The following is an 8,826-nucleotide window of genomic DNA, read 5'->3' on the forward strand; positions in this document are numbered from 1 at the left end:
AGTGCTTGAGCTAAGTTACAAGAAAATAGGGAAGAATTAGTAATGGTAAATGATGACTTCATTGTCAGATACAATAGTTCAGGGAAAATAAAAACCTTACATAATACAAAACTATAATAACAATGAGTGATACTATTTCCGTTTCCATTAAGAGCAAATGTAAAGGTTCTCAGTTTATAAACCAGTAAATTGCCCAGTTTTATTTTTGTGACTGAAAATCAAAACTGTAGTGAAACAGAGATGTCAAGCAATTTATCAAATTCTGGCAAGGCAAATACAGTTTTGAATCTTCAAATACTTCTTCTCTGTTTTTCCATGTGTTCTATATCATTATAATGACTTTAAAATAAGTAACAGATGATTAGAGATAAAAATATAATTTATGTCCTATTTACTTTTAATCTAAAGACTACTCTTGAAATGAATTCACAAACTTTAACTGTCTCCTTGAAGTGGCATAATAGCCTCTCTGTTTTGCATCACCAACAAAATAACACAAGCTGTTCATAAAATTGTTATGGACATGGATCGTTTGCTGGTGATATAAAAAGGTATATTATATATGTGTGCAAATACATATATATAAACTAAAATATAATGTAACATAATGCATATAAATAGTGATATAAAGTAATTTACCCCAGCTTCCCGCTGTAGGTAACTTGAGAGGCAGCCGTATGGCTCAAATATGTGGGTCCCAGCCAACTGCACTGGAGAACTTAGCAGAGGTCCAGTCTCCTAGCCATGTGGAAATAGGGAGTGAATCATAGAAAGGGAGTTCACAACTCCTCTCTTTCTCATATCGTTTCAAATATATATATGCATATATATGTATATATACATTGTTTTTCAAACAACATGTAGAATGACAAGGGATATGATGACCTCACAATTAAAAAAAAAAAAATTCTCAACAGGTTGATTGTGCTAGGATTGGCTTACACTAAGACATTAACGAGACTTTAAGGATATGGCAATAAAGCCTAAGACAAAAATAAAAAGGATGTTTTTGCCGACATCCCATATGGGCGCCGGGTTCTAGTCCTGGTTGCCCCTCTTCCAGTCCAGCTCTCTGCTGTGGCCTGGGAAGGCAGTAGAGGATGGCCCAAGTGCTTGGGCCCTGCACCCGCATGGGAGACCAGGAGAAGCACCTGGCTCCTGGCTTCGGATCGTTGCAGCGCCAGCCGTAGCAGCCATTTGGGGAGTGAACCAGTGGAAGGAAGACCTTTCTCTCCATCTCTCTTTCTCTCATTGTCTATAACTCTACCTGTCAAATAAAAAAAAATGCATTCTGACTATTAAGATTAGAACTGTGTAATAGGTAGAAACTACAATAGAGGGACAAGTGGATATAAGATTATTCGGTGAGAAATAATCTAATGCAAATGCACTTAAAAGTCTTATTTTTTAAAAAAATTGAAGGATTTCAAGTGAAGCAGACAACGTGTCACTTTACAGAATATATTTGAGAAATGCTACCAGTGTCAGGAAGTGAGCAGTTTGGTAGGAGCACTAATGGAGTAACAAGTAGACATAAGGGATTTGATAGAAAATAATGTATCATATTTACATTAATAAAGAATACACAACAATGTAAAACCTAAATGCAGCAATTAAGCTGCTTGAAATGTCTACATTCCTTATGTGAGTGCCTAGGTTTGAGTCCTGGCTCCAATCCAAATTCTAGTTTCCTGCTAATTCACATTGAGGGAGACAGGAGGTGGTGTCTTAAGTAATCATCTCCCCACCACCCATATGGGAGACCTGCACTGAGTTTGGCCTGTGGGCTTCGGCCTTGCCCACCCTTCCTTTGCAAGCTTCTGCAGAGTGAACCAGCAGACGGATAGAAGAACTTTTTGTCTCTGTCTCTTAGAAAAAAAAGAGAAAATATTTTAGCCCATGCTAAAAAAGAAGGAAGCAGTAAAAGAAGAGTTGCTGGTTTTTACTAGTTATAGAAGCAAAGGATTAGTTAAAGACTCTCAGTGTAAATGTTTTATAGAGAAGAAAGTTGCTGGTAGTAATGTCCCTGCAATTTTTGAATTAACTAAAAATTACCATATTACTGGCATAAAGTAAATGTTCAACAAATATGTATCAAACAGATAAAAAATTCTGATGTAAAATAAAATGAGTCTTTCTAAATATTTTAGACAATTACATGCATTGATAGTGCCGGTGTTGTGTGTAAAGAGTTGAGCTGTCATATGCAGTGCTGGCATCCCATAGAGGGGCCAGTTGGAGTCCCAGCTGCTCTGGTCCTGATCCAGCTCCTTGCTAAGGCACCCAGGAAATCAGTGGAGGATGGCCTAAGTATTTGAGCCCCTGTTCCTTTGAGAGAGACCCAGAAGAAGCTCTTGGCTCCTGGCTTCAGCCTGACCCAGTCCCAACCATTGTGGTCATTTGGGGAATGAATTAGCAGATGGAAGATTCCCTCTGCCTCTCCCTCTCCCTCTCACTATTTCCATCATTCTGTCTTTCAAATAAATAAAATCAATCTTAAAAAATAAAAACATTGAAAATTCTTATGACACTATATGTTAATATTTGTGGGCACTGACGAGGCCAGCGCTGTGGCACAGCGGATTAAAGCCCTGGCTGGAAGCACCAGCATCCCATATGGGCACCAGTTCTAGTCTCGGCTGCTCCTCTTCCAATCCAGCTCTCTGCGATGGCCTGGGATAGCAGTAAAAGATGGTCCAAGCCCTTGGGTCCCTGCACCCTCATGGGAGACCCAGAAGTGGCTCCTGGCTCCTGGCTTCAGATCGGCGCAGCTCCAGCCGTTGTGACCATCTGGGGAGTGAACCAGTGGATGGAGGACCTCTATCTGTGTCTCTACCTCTCTCTTGTAACTCTGTATTTCAAATATATAAAATAAACCTAAAAAACAATATTTGTGGGCACTGAAATTCTGTGAGGACACACTAATCCAAGCCACTGCTATCTCTACAATTGCTACACTATCTCCAAAATTTCAACTTACTGACACACATGACACTGTTAAAAGCACAGATGTCACCATTTTTCTTGGTAAAATTAAAATACAATCAATAGTTTCTCTGCATGAAACCATCTATTAGTTTCTCATTTCACTGAGAATAAATTTCCTTATTTTTTAATTCCCGGGTTCCTTGTGATTGATCTGATATCTCAGAGCAGGCTTCACATACCTACTAACTATCTTCCAGGTATGTGGGTGTACCTTTTCTTCAGGGTATCTTATGCTTCTCTCCACTTTTTGTAGCTTTTAACTTGTCATTGTTCCTGCCTGGGATATGCTACTCCAGCTGTTTGCCCGGTCTTCTAGGGAGAAAAACTTCCCTGATCTATAGTCAGCCTTTCTTCTCACTATCCAGGTATCGCCACACATCATATTGAATAGTTTAAGCCTTTCTCTGTTGACCTTATTTCCTTGCTTTTGTTTGCTTTATTGCACTCTCTCTCCAGTTAAAATCTAAGCACCATGACTAAAAGGTGTTTTGCTTTGTTTTGTTTTTTGTTGCTCTCTCCAGCAATTTTAATAGTGCATTACTAAGGGTAAGTCCTTAGTAAATATTTACTGTAAAATTGAATGCAGATTAATTTTAAGTTTAAATTCATTATATGCAGTGCTATTTATAAGATTTGTTTGTGTTTTTTGATGAGTTTAGGACTGAAAACAACATAGATAGCCACCTCCATAATATATCACATGAGACTCATCCATTGCTTATTCAGGCAAAATACAAACAGTTTTGCTCATTTTCTTCTCTCTCACACAGTATCTAAACCTTCAGTAAACTCAATGTCTACTTCTTCAAAATATATCTAAAATTCAGCAGACTTCCAACTTTGCCTCTAGTAGTTAATCCAAGATACAGTTCTCTCTTGTCAAGCACTTATGAATAAAAAGTCAAACATTCAATTTATCCATGTTTCCTGAGATGACTTCAGGACATTTATGTGGATATGTAGTATACAGATCTATGCAAGCAGATTTAGGGAAATGTATAATGAGATACAATTTTGAGTTTCAGGTGCAGGTGTTTGGCCTAGTAGTTAAGACACTAATTGGGATGTCCACACCCCATATCAGAGTGCTTGGATTCAATGCTGCCTATGACTCCTGACTCCAACTTTCTGCTGATATGGACCCTGGGAGTTAGTGGTTATGGTCCAAGTGGTTGAGATCTTGCCACCCATGCAGAAGATCTGGATTGAGTCCACGGCTCCGAGCTTGGGCCAACCAAGTCTCAGCTGTTGCAATCATTTGGGAGTCAACCAGTAGACTTGGAAGCGTTCTCTGTATGTTTTTATGTCATATATCTATAGATATCTATCCTCTATCTCTCTATGTCTATATATGCATGCATATATAGATGTATAGAGAGAGAGGGAGAAAGATCTGGCTCTCAAATAAATGCAAAAAAAACCAATATGAAATAAAATTGTAGTTTCAGCATACATATGATTTAAGTCTGGATACAATGACTCAGGGAGTTAGTTTAGATAGAGGGAACTAGAGCTTAAAACTGAACGGGAGGCTAAAACACTTGGGGTTTGAGAAAAGAAGGTTTCCCCAGGGAATGGGGGCATGAGAAGTCACAGTCAGTGAGAACTGGTGAGCACAAACAGCAGGTTCACCCAGAATACATAACTAGCAAGAGTTGCAAAATGGAGGGACTAATGATTTCTATCACACGGCACTGGGAGACCAATTAAGATTGGAGCTGAGAATTGAACTCTGGATTTAGCAATTCTAACAACAATTATTTCAATTTAGTAACAAGAATCAAAACCTGAGTGAGTTTCAGAGAATGTTAGAGAGAAACCCCGGCAGATTAAATTGAAAATTCTTGTGAGCCCCTTTGCATAAACAGGTCCAGAGATACGGGGTAGTTTGTGGGGACACGTGAGATCACATATTCATGGGAACATGCATGTATATTTAAGAAATGACTCAGAATGGAGATGGGCAAATGATGTCAGCAGAAAAGACAAACTCAAGACAAAATATTTGAGTGAGTGGGAATGATGGGTTATGGTCCACACGCTGTTATCTTCATTCTTACGAACAGGCATTTTATTGATTGCCATAGAAGCAGGAAGAGAATATGGTAAAGGGATATATAGTTATAGATTTGAGGAAGGGGGCATATGGAAGATTTCTTCACCTGTCTCTGTTTTCACAAGGAGCTCAAAGCTGTTTTAATAAGTTTCAGGATAACATGTGAAGCATATGTGGTTTTAATTTCTGGCCATACTTTAAAAGTATAAACAGCTAGTTAACCATTGTACATCCATTCTCATCCATTGTAAGCTTTTTCCTTTAAAATAACCATTAGTTAATTGCTTCATCATTCAAATTTCACTTTCAATGAAAAAAAAATTCCTAGTACTCTTTAGCTCTTTTGTTTAAACTCTTTGACATGATTGGCATTTTTTCATCTAGCTATTGACAAAACTTTAAAGAAACTGATACAATTTTAGGTAAGTTTAGTGCTAAGAAGTATGTTTCAAGGGTAAATCCATTTTAAAAGTACATTCATTCAGTGTATTATTAAATCACAATTAGAATGTAAGTGATTAAGTGCTAGGAAATAATTATTTATTCTTATCAAGAAAACTTCAAAGACGACTAAGGATTAGTAGTTCTCCAGAGAGTTTTCCTTATTGTAGGTACAAAAATAAGTCACATTAGCCTGGGTATCTAAGATTTTTCTAAGGCATAGTCACAGTTACGTATCAGAGCAATTTATGATATTGCCAAATAACCTTTTTTTAACGATAAAATCCTATTTACCTTTTTAGCAACATTCACTTAAAGCATCATGTATTTAACTGAGTGCTGACCAAAAGGAAGCATATCATATGCTGACTATGCAAGTAATTATGAAAGCTCATGAATAATCACCATGTATTCAGGTTTGTATGTTAATAGTAATTTGTAACACAATAACATTCTTTTGAATGTGTGAAAAAATGGCATACAGTGCTGTTTCCTTTGGAACTCAGCTCAGCTAGACAAGCCTGGAGTATGAGAGACCTCGTGAAACAAGCCATTCACCCAAAGCGACATTGGTCTGGCCTCAGTGTAGCTGAACTGACAAATGACTACAAATATGTGAGGGACCCAACTGACATTAGCTAAGACTAACTAACTTTGACTCAGCAGACCTCTCTAGTTGACTCACAGAATTCTAAGCATTAATAAAGCATTGTTTTAAGCCAATACTTTTTGCAGCATTTGGTAAACACCAAAAGTGAACTGATTCAGGTAGAAAATAGAGGGAAAAACTATTGGAATCTTTTTGAGACATGTTAAGACAGCTCCAGGTATGCTGGTGATGTGTGCCTCCCAAGAGTTTCTAAAACCAGGGATCCAATGAAGTTGTTCAGAGATTCACTATGCTCTCTTGATGGACCTGAGGAAAAGCCTGTGATATACCCAACATTAGTGTTTTTTTTTTTTTCTTATTTTTAAATATTTATTTATTTGAAAGGCAAAATTATGGGGGGCAGAGAGAGAAAGAAAGAGATCTCCATCACTCCTCAAAATGGCCACAATACCTGGGGCTGGTCCAGGCTGAACCCAGGGGCCCTAAAGGACTTCTCTTTAGAAACACTAATGAGAGAGGCAATTGCCAGGAAAAAGAGGTGTAGGAAAAACAGCCATTATCACAACTGGTTTTTAACAAATCTTTATTTAGGCCAAGAGGTCTGTGGTTTAAATCAGCGATAGTACATTACACACTAACAGCCATTCGTCCTACCATGTGGACTACCTCCATGGTTTCTGATATTCCCTGGATATATATTCTGCTTTATCTCCTTGTGTGCACATTTCTAGGTATCAGAATTCCCCCTTTCATCCAGCTTTGTTCTTTCATATTTCTGTAACTCCCAGCTGACTTTGACACAGAGATAAGTTGCTCATACTATATATAATGTTCTTTCAGCGTAGCAATCCTAAAAAGTAGCAGAATTCCTTTTCACTATTCAAGAATCTAGACGCCCTGGGGACTCCAGGAAATATCCTTACCTACGAGGCTTCTGTTACCCAGACTGAGTAAGCATAAACACACTTGGAAAGCATGCCAATTTCTGTCCTGCTGTCTGAACAGTACAGCTCTCTCTAGTCACCAACTTTGTTTTTATAAGTTTCAGGTAAATCCAGGAAATAATAATACAGAGGTTTTTAAGTCTACAACATGGGTCACTGGTTACATTTTTTTAAATTGATTGATCTAACCCTCAGAGCTATGGTGTAAAAAAAAAGTTAAAATACATTTGTTAAAAGATCTATCTGCAATGTACAAACACATGATATTTTTTCTAAATTCACACTAAGTATTATTCATGAAATTTAGGTTTGAAAATGACACTTGTTTTTAGAATTTGGGTTATGTGTATGTCCACAAATTTCTCAAAAAATCAAACCTTTGGGTCTATCATCTGTTTCTGAAAGGATCTGAGTTAATGTTTTCACTTCTGGGTTTCATCAATGATAATGGATGGGATTTGCTCATGCCAGTACAATTGTATACAAATGAAGGATGTAATCAATTCTCAAAAAAAAAGTAAGGTTTTATTAGATTTGGTGGTTATGAAAAGAACACATTTTGTGTGCTTTGAGTTTCATCCTGGAATTGATTTATTACTCAGTCTGAAAAATACTGTGACTATGTGTATGTATGTATTTATGTGCATATATATATAAAATTTGTACTCAGGAGGGTTTGTTTCATATCACTTTTAAAAGATTGGTTTCATCTGATGTTTTTCTTTTATATGATGAATTTACAGCTTATGTTAATTTTATATTGCTTAAAGAGTATTTACAGAGATGGCTTTGTGATTTGCAGTGAGGAAATATTTTTTTCAAAGGCCAAAGATTATGGTTAAATCAGTATTAATTTTTGAAAGCAAAGTAGTGTCATTAATTTAGTGTGATCTCCTAATTAACAAGTACATATCAAATTCACTCTGTACAAAGAAATAATTGAAGGGAGTTCTTTCTTTTAATAACTATGTCTCCTATATACAGAAGATACTTAGAAATTCATCTGTTTCAACACTCACACTCAATTCAAATCATATCAATGTTACCCTAACTATGAAACAAAACAATGGAGTAGAATCAATGACTTGACTGGAAACTCAAAGATTTCCCAAACAGTAATGTCAATTTTCTGAAAACCTCTGCTGGTTGTTCTTTCTATGGAATTGAAGTAGAATTCTGTCACACTGACTCATTGATCCTGCTTTTAACTCTAAGTCCATATATAATTGATGTTCTTTTGACACCAGGCATTACTATTTAAAGACCACTATCATATCACTGTCAGATTATTATGGTTCCACACTAACAATTCTTTTTTCTTTTTTTGACCAGCAGAGTTAGACAGTGAGAGTGTGAGAAAGAGAGAGAGTGAGAGAGAGAGAGAGAAAGAAAGAATGAGAAACAGAGAGAAAGGTCTTCCTTTTCCGTTGGTTCACCACCCAAATGGCCACTACGGCCGGTGCGCTGCGCTAATCTGAAGCCAGGAGCTAGGTGCTTCCTCCTGGTCTCCCATGCGGGTGCAGGGCCCAAGCACTTGGACCATCCTCCACTGCCTTCCTGGGCCACAGCAGAGAGCTGGACTGGAAGAGGAGCAACCGGGAAAGAATCCGGTGCCCCAACCGGGACTAGAACCTGGGGTGCCAGTGTTGCAGTCGGAGGATTAGCCAAGTGAGCCGCAGCGCTGGCCCACAGTAACAATTCTTTAATGACATGATTTTCAGACCAGTTGCTGATTCTAGTTCCAGTTTTTCTCCACAAATGTTGGAATTATTTACTTTTTTTTTTTT

The sequence above is a fragment of the Oryctolagus cuniculus genome, chromosome 3, assembly GCF_051225735.1.
Source record: "Oryctolagus cuniculus isolate XC-2025 breed Fujian yellow rabbit chromosome 3, ASM5122573v1, whole genome shotgun sequence".
Taxonomy (NCBI): domain Eukaryota; kingdom Metazoa; phylum Chordata; class Mammalia; order Lagomorpha; family Leporidae; genus Oryctolagus; species Oryctolagus cuniculus.